The following is a 16,219-nucleotide window of genomic DNA, read 5'->3' as shown; positions in this document are numbered from 1 at the left end:
CTTCTTCAGCGCCCCTTGGAGGATCACTTCTGCCGCTCCGGATCTCCTCTTCGGTTCCATCGGTGGGTCGGCTGGCTGAAGACAACTCAAGGTAGAATGAACTTCAGGGGGGTAGTGTTAGGTTTATTTAAGGGGGGTTTGGGTTAGATTAGGGGTATGTGGGTGGTGGGTTTTAATGTTGGGGGGGGTTGTATTTTTCTTTTACAGGCAAAAGAGCAGTTTTCTTTGGGGCATGCCCCGCAAAAGGCCCTTTTAAGGGCTGGTAAGGTAAAAGAGCTTTGAAATTTTTTAATTTAGAATAGGGTAGGGAATTTTTTTTATTTTGGGGGGCTTTGTTATTTTATTAGGGGGCTTAGATTAGGTGTAATTAGCTTAAAATTGTTGTAATATTTTTGAAATGTTTGTAACTTATTTTTTTTATTTTTTGTAACTTAGCTTTTTTTATTTTTTGTACTTTAGTTTATGTAATTGTATTTAATTGTAGTTATTTGTAGTTAATTTATTTAATTAATTTAATGATAGTGTAGTGTTAGGTTTAATTTTAACTTAGGTTAGGATTTATTTTACAGGTAATTTTGTATTTCTTTTAGCTAGGTAGTTATTAAATAGTTAATAACTATTTAATAACTATTCTAACTAGCTAAAATAAATACAAAGTTACCTGTAAAATAAATATAAATCCTAAAATAGCTACAATGTAATTATTAATTACATTGTAGCTATCTTACGGCTAGATTTAGAGTTTTGTCGGTAACGACCCGCGTAGCTAATGCTGGTTTTTTTCTGGCCGCACCTTTAAAATAACTCTGGTATTGAGAGTCCACAGAATGGCTGCGTTAGGCTCCAAAAAGGGAGCGTACAGGCATATTTAACGCCACTGCAACTCTCGATACCAGAGTTGCTTACGGACGCGGCCAGCCTCAAAAACGTGCTCGTGCACGATTCCCCCATAGGAAACAATGGGGCTGTTTGAGCTGAAAAAAAACCTAACACCAGCAAAAAAGCAGCGTTCAGCTCCTAACGCAGCCCCATTGTTTCCTATGGGGAAACACTTCCTACGTCTGCACCTAACACTCTAACATGTACCCCGTGTCTAAACACCCCTAACCTTACACTTATTAACCCCTAATCTGCCGCCCCCGCTATCGCTGACCCCTGCATATTATTATTAACCCCTAATCTGCCGCTCCGTAAACCGCCGCTACTTACATTATCCCTATGTACCCCTAATCTGCTGCCACTAACACCGCCGACCCCTATATTATATTTATAAACCCCTAATCTGCCCCCCACAATGTCGCCTCCACCTGCCTACACTTATTAACCCCTAATCTGCCGACCGGACCGCACCGCTATTATAATAAAGTTATTAACCCCTAATTCCGCCTCACTAACCCTATAATAAATTGTATTAACCCCTAATCTGCCCTCCCTAACATCGCCGACACCTAACTTCAAACATTAACCCCTAATCTGCCGACTTGAGCTCACCGCTATTCTAATAAATGTATTAACCCCTAAAGCTAAGTCTAACCCTAAGACTAACACCCCCCTAAGTTAAATATAATTTACATCTAACGAAATTAATTAACTCTTATTAAATAAATTAATCCTATTTAAAGCTAAATATTTACCTGTAAAATAAATCCTAATATAGCTACAATATAAATTATAATTATATTATAGCTATTTTAGGATTTATATTTATTTTACAGGTAACTTTGTATTTATTTTAACCAGGTACAATAGCTAAAATAGTTAAAATAATTACAAAATTACCTGTAAAAAAAATCCTAACCTAAGTTACAATTAAACCTAACACTACACTATTAATAATTTAATTAAATAAAATACCTACAATTACCTACAATTAAACCTAACACTACACTATCAATAAATTAATTAAATACAATATCTACAAATAAATACAATTAAATAAACTAACTAAAGTACAAAAAATAAAAAAGAACTAAGTTACAAAAAATAAAAAAATATTTACAAATATCAGAAAAATATTACAACAATTTTAAACTAATTACACCTACTCTAAGCCCCCTAATAAAATAACAAAGACCCCCAAAATAAAAAAATGCCCTACCCTATTCTAAATTACTAAAGTTCAAAGCTCTTTTACCTTACTAGCCCTGAACAGGGCCCTTTGCGGGGCATGCCCCAAAGAATTCAGCTCTTTTGCCTGTAAAAAAAAACACATACAATACCCCCCCCCAACATTACAACCCACCACCCACATACCCCTAATCTAACCCAAACCCCCCTTAAATAAACCTAACACTAAGCCCCTGAAGATCTTCCTACCTTATCGCCACCATACCAGGTTCACCGATCGATCCAGAAGAGCTCCTCCGATGTCCTGATCCAAGCCCAAGCGGGGAGCTGAAGAGGTCCATGATCCGGCTGAAATCATCATCCAAGCGGGAGCTGAAGAGGTCCATGATCCGGCTGAAGTCTTTATCCAAGCGGGAGCTGAAGAGGTCCATGATCCGGCTGAAGTCTTCTATCAACGGCATCTTCAATCTTCTTTCTTCGGGAGCCATCATCTTCCATCCGACGCGGAACATCCTCTTCTCCCGATGCCTACTAGCCGAATGACGGTTCCTTTAAATGACGTCATCCAAGATGGCGTCCCTCGAATTCCGATTGGCTGATAGGATTCTATCAGCCAATCGGAATTAAGGTAGGAATATTCTGATTGGCTGATGGAATCAGCCAATCAGAATCAAGTTCAATCCGATTGGCTGATCCAATCAGCCAATCAGATTGAGCTCACATTCTATTGGCTGTTCCGATCAGCCAATAGAATGCGAGCTCAATCTGATTGGCTGATCGGATCAGCCAATCGGATTGAACTTGATTCTGATTGGCTGATTCCATCAGCCAATCAGAATTTTCCTACCTTAATTCCGATTGGCTGATAGAATCCTATCAGCCAATCGGAATTCGAGGGACGCCATCTTGGATGACGTCCCTTAAAGGAACCGTCATTCGTCGGGAAGTCGTCGTCGGAAGAAGATGGGTCCGCGGTGGAGGTCTTCAAGATGGAGCCGGTCCTAATCGGATGAAGATAGAAGATGCCGCTTGGAAGATGATGGTTGCCGGTCCGGATCTACTCTTCTTCCCGGATAGGATGAAGACTTTGGAGCCTCTTCTGGACTTCTTCAGCCGTCGGATGATGGATGTCTAGCCCCCGCTTGGGCTTAGATGAAGATTTTGGAGCCAGGACCGATCGTTGATACCCGGTGAGGTGAAGATAAGGTAGGAAGATCTTCAGGGGCTTAGTGTTAGGTTTATTTAAGGGGGGTTTGGGTTAGATTAGGGGTATGTGGGTGGTGGGTTGTAATGTTGGGGTGGGTAGTGTATGTTTTTTTTACAGGCAAAAGAGCTGAATTCTTTGGGGCATGCCCCGCAAAGGGCCCTGTTCAGGGCTGGTAAGGTAAAAGAGCTTTGAACTTTTGTAATTTAGAATAGGGTAGGGCATTTTTTATTTTGGGGGGCTTTGTTATTTTATTAGGGGGCTTAGAGTAGGTGTAATTAGTTTAAAATTGTAATATTTTTCTTATGTTTGTAAATATTTTTTTATTTTTTGTAACTTAGTTCTTTTTTATTTTTTGTACTTTAGTTAGTTTATTTCATTGTAGTTATTTGTAGGTATTGTATTTAATTAATTTATTGATAGTGTAGTGTTAGGTTTAAATGTAACTTAGGTTAGGATTTATTTTACAGGTAATTTTGTAATTATTTTAACTATTTTAGCTATTAAATAGTTCTTAACTATTTAATAGCTATTGTACCTGGTTAAAATAAATACAAAGTTACCTGTAAAATAAATATTAATCCTAAAATAGCTATAATATAATTATAATTTATATTGTAGCTATATTAGGATTTATTTTACAGGTAAGTATTTAGCTTTAAATAGGAATAATTTATTTAAAAAGAGTTAATTAATTTCGTTAGATGTAAATTATATTTAACTTAGGGGGTGTTAGTGTTAGGGTTAGACTTAGCTTTAGGGGTTAATACATTTATTAGAATAGCGGCGAGATTCGGTCGGCAGATTAGGGGTTAATAATTGAAGTTAGGTGTCGGCGATGTTAGGGAGGGCAGATTAGGGGTTAATAAATATAATATAGGGGTCGGCGGTGTTAGGGGCAGCAGATTAGGGGTACATAGCTATAATGTAGGTGGCGGCTCTTTGCGGTCGGCAAATTAGGGGTTAATTATTGTAGGTAGGTGGCGGCGACGTTGTGGGGGGCAGGTTAGGGGTTAATAAATATAATATAGGGGTCGGCGATGTTAGGGCAGCAGATTAGGGGTACATAGCTATAATGTAGCTGGCGACGGCGTGCTGACGGCAGATTAGGGGTTAATAAGTGTAGGTAGCTGGCGGCGACGTTGTGGGGGGCAGGTTAGGGGTTAATAAATATAATATAGGGGTCGGCGGTGTTAGGGGCAGCAGATTAGGGGTACATAAGTATAACGTAGGTGGCGGTCGGCAGATTAGGGGTTAAAAAAATTTAATCGAGTGGCGGCGATGTGGGGGGGACCTCGGTTTAGGGGTACATAGGTAGTTTATGGGTGTTTGTGTACTTTAGAGCACAGTAGTTAAGAGCTTTATGAACCGGCGTTAGCCCAGAAAGCTCTTAACTACTGACTTTTTTCTGCGGCTGGAGTTTTGTCGTTAGATTTCTAACTCTCACTTCAGCCACGACTCTAAATACCGGAGTTAGAAAGATCCCATTGAAAAGATAGGATACGCAATTGACGTAAGGGGATCTGCGGTATGGAAAAGTCGCGGCTGAAAAGTGAGCATTAGACCCTTTTTTGACTGACTCCAAATACCGGCAGTAGCCTAAAACCAGCGTTAGGAGCCTCTAACGCTGGTTTTCACGGCTACCGCCAAACAAAAAATCTAGGCCTTAGGGTTTATTTTACAGGTAAGTATTTTGTTTTAAATATGATTAATTTATTTAATGATAGTGTAGTGTTAGGTGTAATTGTAACTTAGGTTAGGATTTATTTTACAGGTAAATTTCTCTTTATTTTAACTAGGTAAGCTATTAAATAGTTAATAACTATTTAATAGCTATTGTACCTAGTTAAAATAAATTGAAATTTGCCTGTAAAATTAAAATAAATCCTAAGATAGCTACAATAGAATTATTATTTATATTGTAGCTATATTAGGGTTTATTTTAAAGGTATTTAGTTTTAAATAGGATTAATTTAGTTAATAATAGAAATATTATTTAGATTTATTTAATTAATATTTAAGTTAGGGGGTGTTAGGGTTAGTGTTAGACTTAGGTTTAGGGGTTAATAATTTTATTATAGTGGCGGCGGTGTAGGGGGGGCAGGATAGGGGTTAATAAATGTATTATAGGTGTAGGGGGGGCAGATTAGGGGTTAATAAGTTTAATATAGGTTGCGGCGGGGTCCGGGAGCGGCGGTTTAGGGGTTAAACTATTTATTTAGTTGCTGCGAGGTGCGGGATCAGCAGGATAGGGGTTAATAACTTTATTATAGAGGGCGGCGGTATAGGCGGGGCAGGATAGGGGTTAATAGGTATCATGTAGGTGGCGGCGGGGTCTGGGAGCGACGGTTTAGGGGTTAATACATATATTATAGTTGCGGCGGGGTCAGGGAGCGGCGGTTTAGGGGTTAATATGTATAGAGTAGCTTGCGGTGGGCTCCGGGAGCGGCGGTTTAGGGGGTAATAACTTTATTTAGTTGCGGCGGTGTAGGGGGGCAGATTAGGGGTGTTTAGACTCAGGGTACATGTTAGGGTGTTAGGTGTAGACAACTCCCATAGAAATCAATGGGATGTCTGGCAGTAGCGAACTTGTACTTTCGCTATGGTCAGACTCCCATTGATTCCTATGGGATCCGCCGCCTCCAGGGTGGCGGATTGAAAACCAGGTACGCTGGGCCGGAAAAGTGCCGAGCGTACCTGCTAGTTTTTTGATAACTAGCAAAAGTAGTCAGATTGTTCCGCACTTGTGTGCGGAACATCTGGAGTGACGTAAGAATCGATCTGTGTCGGACTGAGTCCGGCGGATCGAAGTTTACGTCACAAAATTCTACTTTTTCCGGTCTCTAGCCTTTGATAACTAAGGCGAATCAGCCTCGCCACAATTACGCTGCGGAATTCCAGCGTATTTGAGGTTGACGGCTTGATAACTACCCCCCAATAAATTTTAGCAAACCCTGTCTAATTGTATTTGGACTTTCTGGGGCCAATTTAACATGCTGCTCCTAAACTTATCCACCTCTGAGATGGCAGACAGCAATCATCGCGATCAGATACGATTGGGATGATTGACACCCCCTGCTAGCGGCCGGTTGGCCGCGTATGTGCAGGGGGCCGCATTGCACAAGCATGTCACTAGAAATACTTGTGCAATGTTAAAGGACCAGTCAACACATTAGATTTGCATAATCAACAAATGCAAGATAACAAGACAATGCAATAGCACTTAGTCTGAACTTCAAATGAGTAGTAGATTTTTTTATAACAAATTTCAAAGTTATGTATATTTCCACTCCCCTTGTACCATGTGATAGCAATCAGCCAATCACAAATGCATATACGTATAGTCTGTGAATTCTTGCACATGCTCAGTAGGATCTGGTGACTCAAAAATTGTAAATATAAAAGACTGTGCACATTTTTTTTAATGGAAGTAAATTGGAAAGTTGTTTATAATTACATGCTGTATCTGAATCATGAACATTTAATTTAACCTGAGTGTCCCTTTAAATGCCAACAGCATATGGTGTCGGCATTTAGCAATGTCCGCCCGCATCATAATAAATCGGCCCCTCTGTCACAATGTAGGAGGTTAAGGGGCTAAGTGTGAATGTGGGTTGTAGGTTAATGTAGTGCTGTTTTTTGTTAGTATATTTGTTTGTTTGTTTTTTTAAAAACAACAATTTAACAAATGCATTAATGAATTGCATTGGTGCATCCATTCATTATTTTAGTCAATTCATGTAAGTGGCTTTTTTTTATTTGTTTTCATTTAAATGTAACAAAGAAAAAATGTTTGTTATTTTTAAAAAACAAAACAAATACAAATCTCTAGAATCTATTGACCACATATCATTATACACAGCTCCTTATTGTATACTTGGGAGAACCTGAATTTGTTTTAAATACAAATGTTCTTTAGCCAGAATGACTTTCTTTAGCCAGAATGACTAATGTGGCTAGCAATATGATTCACTTCATGTACACTCTTTATATTGTTCCTTGATTTCTGGTTCAATATAATTTTTACGTGAATTGGGCCTGTGGTTATCTGGCTTGGGTGTTAACAGATCTTCCGAACAACATATCAAGCACTGAGATGAATATCTATTTCCCTGGATTTGACTGATTTACCTAAATCTGGGAATTAGTCTATCTGAACCAGAGATTGTTTAATATAACCTATATTTATGGGTTACACAGAACTTCTCTCACTTTCAGATTTGGGCTTCTAAAGGGATTTTTGATTAACCAATATCAGACTAGATTACAATTGTCAAACTTTTGTTAGCACAGGGCACTATAAGCCATATCACGACAGAGCTAACTAGCATGCATATTACAAACTTTGCACTCACTGGATTAGCTCAATTGAAGATTTAGGGGCCGATTTATGAAAGTGCGAGCTGACATGATACGAAGTAGTGTATCATGTCCGCCGCAAATCAATAAATACCGACGGCATACACTGTCGGCATTTATCATTACACAAGCAGTTCTTGTTAACCGCTTGTGCAATGCCACCCCCTGCAAATTTGCGGCCAGTCGGCCGCTAGCAGGAGGTGTCAATCAGCCCGATCGTATAGATTCGGGCAGATTGATGTGCACAGCCTCAGAGCAGGCAGACAAGTTATGGAGCAGCGGGACTGCTGCTTCATAACTGCTGTTTCGAGTGAGCCTAAAGGCTCAAACGGAAACAGGGGCATCAAGCTCCATTCGGAGTTTGATAATTTGGCCCCTTAATGTAAAATGTAAAGGTTAAAAAAAATGGGTTAAAAGGGATATTGTATATGACAAGGTATTTAACTGGGAAGGGCTCTAATCTGTACATATATGTCTAAATATATGTATGTGTGTGTATATATATATATATATATATATATATATATATATATATATATATATATATATATATACATATTTATACAACCCCAATTCCGGAAAAGTTGGCACAGTATGGAAAATGGAAAGAAAAAAAAAATCATTTGAAAATTCAATTCCCTCTGTACTATATTGAAAACACATTATTAACACATTATTTAATGTTTTACTTTGTGAATTTAATGTATTTTTGAAAATATACACTCATTTCAAATCTGATGACTGTAACATACTAAAAAAGTTGGGACAGTCATCGACCACTTTGTAACATCCCCTTTTTAATCTTTTAATAACACTTATTAAGCATTTGGGCACTGAAGATACCAGTTGGTTAAGTTTAGCAAGTAGCATTTCCCCCCCATTCATCCATTATGCATGTCTTCCCCATTAATCCATTATGCAGCTGTGCAACTGTACGGGGCCTTTGTTGCCTTATTTTGTGCTTCATAATGCACCACATATTCTCAATCAGAGACAGGTCAGGACTGCAGGCAGGCAATGCTAGCACCCGCACTCTCTGCTTGCGCAACCATGTGCTTGTAATCTGGGCAGAATGTGGTTTGGCGTCGTCCTACTGGAAAATACAGGGACCTCCCTGGAAAAGACGACATCTGGATGGCAGTATATGTTGCTCCAAAATGTATATATATCTTTCTGCATTAATGGTGCCCTCACAGGTGCTAAGGGCACTGTCACCCCCCTCATACCATGACAGAGGCTGGTTTTGGACCTGACTCTGATAACAGCTTGGATGGTCCTTTTCCTCTTTGGCCCAGAGAACATGACAGCTGCTTTTTCCAAAAACTATTTAAAAAGTTGACTTGTCGGACCACAAGATATGATTCCACTGTTCTACTGTCCATCTCAGATAAGACCGAGCCCAGAGAAGTCGGCGGTGCTTCTGGACAGTGTTGAAGTATGGGTTCTGCTTTGCATCTGTGAATGGTGTTAACTGACAAAGGTTTACCAAAGTATTTCCGAGCCCATGTCAAGATATCCATTACAGACTCATGACGGTTTTTGAGACAGTGATGTCTCAAGGATCGGAGATCACGGGCATTCAGAAGTGGTTTTTAGTCCTTGCCCTTTAAGCACCGAGATTTGACCATATTCCTTGAATCTTTTAATTATATTGTGCACTGTAGAAGGTGAAATGCCTAACATCCTACTGATTTGTTTTTGCAGAATGTTGTTCTCAAAGTGTTGGATTATTCACTGATGCATCTGTTGGCAGGTTGGTGAGCCTAAACCCATCCTTGCTCTTGAAGGACTAGGCCTATTTTGGAGGCTCATTATATACTATGATTACTCAATTACCTAATCTGTTTAACATCACATTCTTATTTCAACTTGTCACATTACTATTAGTCCTAAATTGCCCCTGTCCCAACTTTTTTTGAACGTGTTGCAGTCATCAGATTTAAAATGAGCGTATATTTTCAAAAATACATTAAATTCACAAAGTAAACATCAAATAATGTGTTGGTGTGTTTTCAATATAGAACAGGGTGAATTGAATTTTCAAATTACTTTTTTGGGATTTTTTTTGTGCATTTACCACACTGTCACAATTTTTTCGTATTAGGGTTTATATATAAATAGGGTTTATATATAAATATCTATATGTGTGTGTGTATATATATATATATACGCCCAAATGTATAGACAATTTGGAGCCTTTCCCACTAAAATACTTTTTATTAATTTTTCATATATGAAAATGTGTTTCACTGTGTCTTTAATAGAAATATTTAACATTCCAATGTTCTTCACTTAGAAGAAAATGTTCTTTATATTTTTAAATATGTATGTGTGTACATATTTGCTTGGAAACACAAATTGCTAATCAGCCAATAACATGGCAGCAACTCAATGCATTTAGACATCTAGACCTGGTGAAAACGAATTGCTGAAGTTCAAACCGAGCATCAGAATGGGGAAGAAAGGGGATTTAAGTGACTTTGAATGTGGCATGGTTGTTGGTGCCAGACAGGCTGGTCTGAGTATTTCAAAAACTGCTAATCTACTGGGATTTTTACTCACAACCATCTTTAGGGTTTACAGAGAAGGGTGTGAAAAAGATAAAATATCATGTGAGCGGCAGTTGTGTGGACGAAAATGCCTTGTTGATGTCAGAGGAGAATGGGCAGACTGCTTCGAGATGATAGAAAGGCAACAGTAACTTAAATAACCACTCGTTACAATCAAGGTCTGCAGAATACCATCTCTGAACGCACAACAAGTCGAACCTTGAAGCAGATGGGATAAAGAAGCAGAAGACCACAACGGGTGCCACTCCTGTCAGCTAAAAACAGGAGACTGAGGCTACAATTCGCAACAGGCTCATCAAACTTGAATAATAGAAGATTGGAAAAACGTTGCCTGGTTTGAGTATCGATTTCAGCTGTGATATTAAGATGGTAGGGTCAGAATTTGGCGTAAACAACATGAAATCATGGATCCATTCTACCTTGTATCAACGGTTCAGGTTGGTGGTGGTGGTGTAATGGTATGGGGGAAATTTTCTTGGCACACTTTGGGCCCCTTAGTACCTATTTAGCATTGTTTAAATGTCACGGTCTACTTGAGTATTGTTGCTGACCATGCCCATCCCTTTATGACTACAGTGTTACCATCTTCTGATCGCTACTTACAGTAGGATAATGCACCATGTCAAAAAGCTCAAATCATCTTAAACTGGTTTCTTGAACATGACAGAGAGGCCTATTTATCAAGCTGTCAACCGTAAATACGCCAGAATTCCACAGCGTAATTGTGGCAAGCTTGATTCGACCTAGTTATCAAAGCCTACAGACCGGCAAAAGTTGAAATTTGTGACGTACCAAACGGTCCGCCGGTCTCAATCTGACACAGATTGATGATTACGTCATTACAGATGTTCCGAATACAAATTCGGCACTATCTGACACCTTTTGCAAGTTAACAAATTTCAGACAGGTACCTAGTTTTCAATCCGCCACCCTGGAGGCCGCAGATGCCACAGGAATCAATGGGAGCCTGAAAGCAGCAAAAGCTTATATTTGATGCTGCCAAATACCCCATTGATTTCTATGGTAGAAAACAAATTATGTTTACACCTAACACCCTAACATAAGCCCTGAGTCTAAAAACCCCTAATCTGCCGCCCCGACATCGCTGCCACCTAAATAAAATTTATTAACCCCTATCCCACCGCTCCCGGACCCCGCCGCAACTGTTATAAAATTATTAACCCCTAAACCCCTGGCCTCCCACATCACTACCATTAACTAAACCTATTAACCCCTAAACCACTAGCCCCCCACATTGCCATAAACTAAATTAAGCTGTTAACCCCTAAACCTAACAACCCGCTAACTTTACATTAAAATTACTGCATCCCTATCTTATAATAAATTAAAACTTACCTTTAGAATTAAAATAAACTATATTAAACTATTAATTAACCTACCCTATTATACTAAAATTAAAATAAACTATATTAAAATATTAATTAACCTACCCTAACTATTATACTAAAATTACATTAAACTATATTAAACTATTAATTAACCTACCCTAACTATTATACTAAAATTACATTAAACTACCATTTAAATGAACTATATTACATATTTAAAAACCCTAACCCTACTCAAATTATTTAAATATACTATTAAAAATTATTAATTTACAAAAAAAAATTCTATCAGCCAATCGGAATGTAAGGGACACCATCTTGGATGACGTACCTTAAAGGGAAACTTCATTCTACTTTGACCATCGGAAGAAGAGGACGCTCCGTGCCGGATGCCTTGAAGATGGATCTGCTCCGCGCCGGATGGAGGAAGATAGAAAATGCCGTCTGGATGAAGACTTCTGCCGCTTGGATGAGGATGGATGTCCGGTCTTCGAAAAACTGTAACTGGATTGCCGGGAGTTAGTATTAGGTTTATTTAAGGGTTTTTTGGGTGGGTTTTATTTTTAGAGTAGGGTCTGGGCAGTAATAGAGCTAAATGCCCTTTTAAAGGCAATGCCCATATAAATGCCCTTTTCAGGGCAATGGGGAGCTTAGGTTTTTTATATAGGGTTTTTATTTGGGGGGTTGGTTGTGTGGGTGGTGGGTTTTACTGTTGGGGGGGGGGGGTGTTTCTATTATTTTTTTTTCAGTTAAAAGAGCTGATTTCTTTGGAGCAATGCCCCGCAAAAGGCTAGGGGCTTTTTTAGTTTGATAGGGCTATTAGATTAGCTGTAATTGTTTTTTATTTTTGATACTGTGGTTTGTTTGTTTTTGTAACAGTGTTTTTTATTTTTTGTAACAGTGTTTTGTTTTTTTGTGACTTAGTGTTTTTTATTTTTTGTAATTTAGCTTTTTTTTGTAATTTAGTAATTTTTAATTGTAGATTTAAATAATTTGAGTAGGGTTAGGTTTTTTTAATATATAATATAGCTAATTTAATTGGTAGTTTAATGTAATTTTAGTATAATAGTTAAGGTAGGTTAATTAATAGTTTAATATAGTTTATTTTAATTCTACAGGTAAGTTTTAATTTATTATAAGATAGGGATGAGGTAATTTTAATGTAAAGTTAGCGGGTTGTTAGGTTTAGGGGTTAATAGCTTAATTTAGTTTATGGTGATGTGGGGGGCTGGTGGTTTAGGGGTTAATAGGTTTAGTAAGTGGTAGTGATGTTGGAGGCCAGGGGTTTAGGGGTTAATACATTTATTTTGTTGCGGTGCGGTCCGGGAGCGGCTGGATAGGGGTTAATAACTTTATTTAGTGATGGCGAGTTTGGGGAGTGGCGAGATAGGGGTTAAACATTTTAGTATAGTGGCAGTGTTTACTGACAGGATATAAATAAAGTTGATAAAAAGCCAAATAGCAGCGATGACTGCTAGTTAACAACAGTCTGATGCCCGTACTTGGTTCACGGCTTTTTGCCGGCATTTTTTATAAATATGGAGATCACATTCAGGTCCGCGGCCGCGATGTTAGGTGAGCGCATTGGTGCCGGCGAATGCAGCATAGTTGACAGCTTGATAAATAGGCCTCCGAGAGTTCACTGTACTCCAATGGCCTCTACAGTCACCAGATTTCAATCCAATCAAGCAACTTTGGGATGTGGTGGAACAGGAGATTTGCATCATGGATGTGCAGCTAACAAATCTGCAGCAATTGCGTGATGCTATTATGTCAATATGGACTGAGGAATGTTTCCAACACCTTGTTGAATCTATGCCATTAAGAATTAAGGCAGTTCTGAAGGAAAAAGGGGGTCCAACCCGGTACTAGCAAGGTGTACATAGTAAAGGGACCGGTGAGTGTATATCTGTGTGTGTGTGTGTATATATATATCTATAATTATGTAGATATATAAGAACATTGGAATGTTAACTATTCATAACTACAAGAAATTAGAGAGACACACTCAACTGAGACAGAACAAAAGCTAGAAAAACTTCTGTGCTTGTACACAAGGCCAGTGCCACTCAGGGTGCAGTCTCTTTTAGCACACTATGCCTTTCACAGAGAAAAATATCCTGTAGCATATCAGTCTGACCCTGCCCAAAGACAGTCCAGCACTGAAATACCAGGCAATTCTTCTCTGAACAAGAGAAAACAACAAACCCCAAACGTACATTTCGTGCTCCTTTAGGCCTCGTCAGTGAGGTGCAGTTGCATCTCTCTAGGGCATAAGTGAAAGGAGTCTACGTCTGGTTTCCCCTTTTTTACTCTTAGAGAGACCCAAGAGTAATTTACATAAAAACAAGAAAATAGAGAGACACACTCAACTGAGACAGAACAAAAGCTAGAAAAACTTAAATGCTTGTCCACAGGGCCAGTGCCACTCAGGGTGCAGTCTCTTTTAGCACACTATGCCTTTCACAGAGAAAAAATGTCCTGTAGCATATCAGTCTGACCCTGCCCAATTACAGTCCAGCGCCAAAATACCAGGCAATTCTTCTCTGAACAAGAGAAAACAACAAACCCCAGACCTATGTTTTGGCCTCCTTTGGGCCTCGTCAGTGAGGTGCAGTTGCATCTCTCTAGGGCATAAGTACAAGGACTCCATGTCTGGTTTCCCCTCTTTACTGTTAGGGAGACCCAAGAGTAATTTCCATTAAACCAAGAAAATAGAGAGACACACTCAACTGAGACAGAACAAAAGCTAGAAAAACATAGGGCATGCTAGGGCATGTTATTTACTGTTTTTTTTAGAGATTAAATATTGAATACAGATTATTTTTATTACATTTTTAGATTGATTTATCTATTGAATATATTAAATATATGAATTGAGTATGTGTTCATTCACTGTATTAATAAGATTGATAATATACATATATTGTACTATTAACCCCTTAACAACCAAGGACGTACCAGGTACATCCTGCAAAAAATGTCAGTTAGTGACAGTGGATGTACCTGGTATGTCCTTGGTCTAATTGAGCGCTGGAAGCGATTGCAAACACTTCCAGCAGCTCTCAGGGTATTGCAGTGATGCCTCGATATTGAAGCATCCTGCAATACCCTTTTTCAAGCATCCGATACAGAGAGAGCCACTCTGTGGCCCTCTCTGCACCGGTAGTGATGGTGCAGATCGTTGGTGGGTAGGAGCTTAGAAGGGAAGCGGGTGGGCGGCCCAGTGCATAGCAACCACTGCTACCAATGTTGCTTGAATTGCAAAGAGTGAGAGGCAGGGGAAAAAAATATATATAAAAGGATCTGGGGGTAGGGGGTATTGAGGGGGGGCAGATACACTACAGAAAAATCTATAAAAAAAAAAAAAAAACATACTTTTTAGGGGGGGCAAACTGGGTACTGGCAAACAGCTGCGGGGGGAGGGTTAGAGAGCTGTTTGGGGGGGATCAGGGAGGTTGGGGGCTAAGGGGGGTCCATCACAAGTGAATAGATTTTTTTATTGTTTTAAAATATATATATATATATATATATATATATATATATATATATATATATATATATATATATATATATTTAGTACTGGCAGACTTTCTGCCAGTACTTAAGATGGCGGGAACAATTGTGGGGTGGGGGAGAGAAGAGAGCTGTTTTTGGAGGGATCAGTGGGTGGGATATGTCAGGTGGGAGGCTGATCTCTACACTAAAGCTAAAATTAACCCTACAAGCTCCATTCAAGCTACCTAATTAATTCCTTCACTGCTGGGCATAATACAAGTGTGGTTCGCATCAGCATTTAGCTGCCTACTAAATGCCAAAAAGCAACGCCAAAGCCATATATGTCCGCTATTTCTGAACAAAGGGGATCCCAGAGAAGCATTTACAACCATTTGTGCCATAATTGCACAAGCTGTTTGTAAATAATTTCAGTGAGAAGCCTAAAGTTTGTGAAAAAATTTGTAAAAAATTAAACAATTTGTTTTATTTGATCGCTTTTGGCTGTGAAATGGTGGCATGAAATCTACCAAAATGGGCCTAGATCAATACTTTGGGTTGTCTACTACACTAAACTAAAGCTAAAATTAACCCTACAAGCTCCCTAATTAACCCCTTCACTGCTGGGCATAATACACGTGTGGTGCGCAGCGACATTTTGCTGCCTTCTAATTGCCAAAAAGCAACGTCTGCTAATTCTACACAAAGGGGATCCCAGAGAAGCATTTACAACCATTTTAAATAATTTCAGTGAGAATCCTAAAATTGTTAAAAATTTAAAAAAAAAAAATTATTTGATCGCATTTGGCAGTGAAATTATGGCAATGTACATTAAGATTCTTTAGTGTTAAATACATTTTTTATTGAAAAATTAAGGTATTATAATCATTTATAAGAAAATCACGATTAAAGTGAATGTAAATTTTGATGCTAAAGTGCCCGGTTTTTAAAAATTTGATTAAAAAATCAAAATTTACATTTCACTCCTATTGTGAATAAAAACTTACCTTTTAATCTTGACAGCAGCTTCCCCCGGTCGTCGCAAGCCATTTCTGATGTCAGAAATGATGGATAGGTCATCATTTCTGACTGTTTTTAACATTGTTTCATTTTACAAATTCATCTGGGTCAATTTGTTTATTTGGTTGGCAGCAGGGGTCAAGTTGGGCGGGAAC

Source organism: Bombina bombina, chromosome 6 (genome assembly GCF_027579735.1).
Source record: "Bombina bombina isolate aBomBom1 chromosome 6, aBomBom1.pri, whole genome shotgun sequence".
Classification (NCBI taxonomy): Eukaryota; Metazoa; Chordata; class Amphibia; order Anura; family Bombinatoridae; genus Bombina; species Bombina bombina.
Note: the sequence above shows the minus strand (reverse complement) of the source record.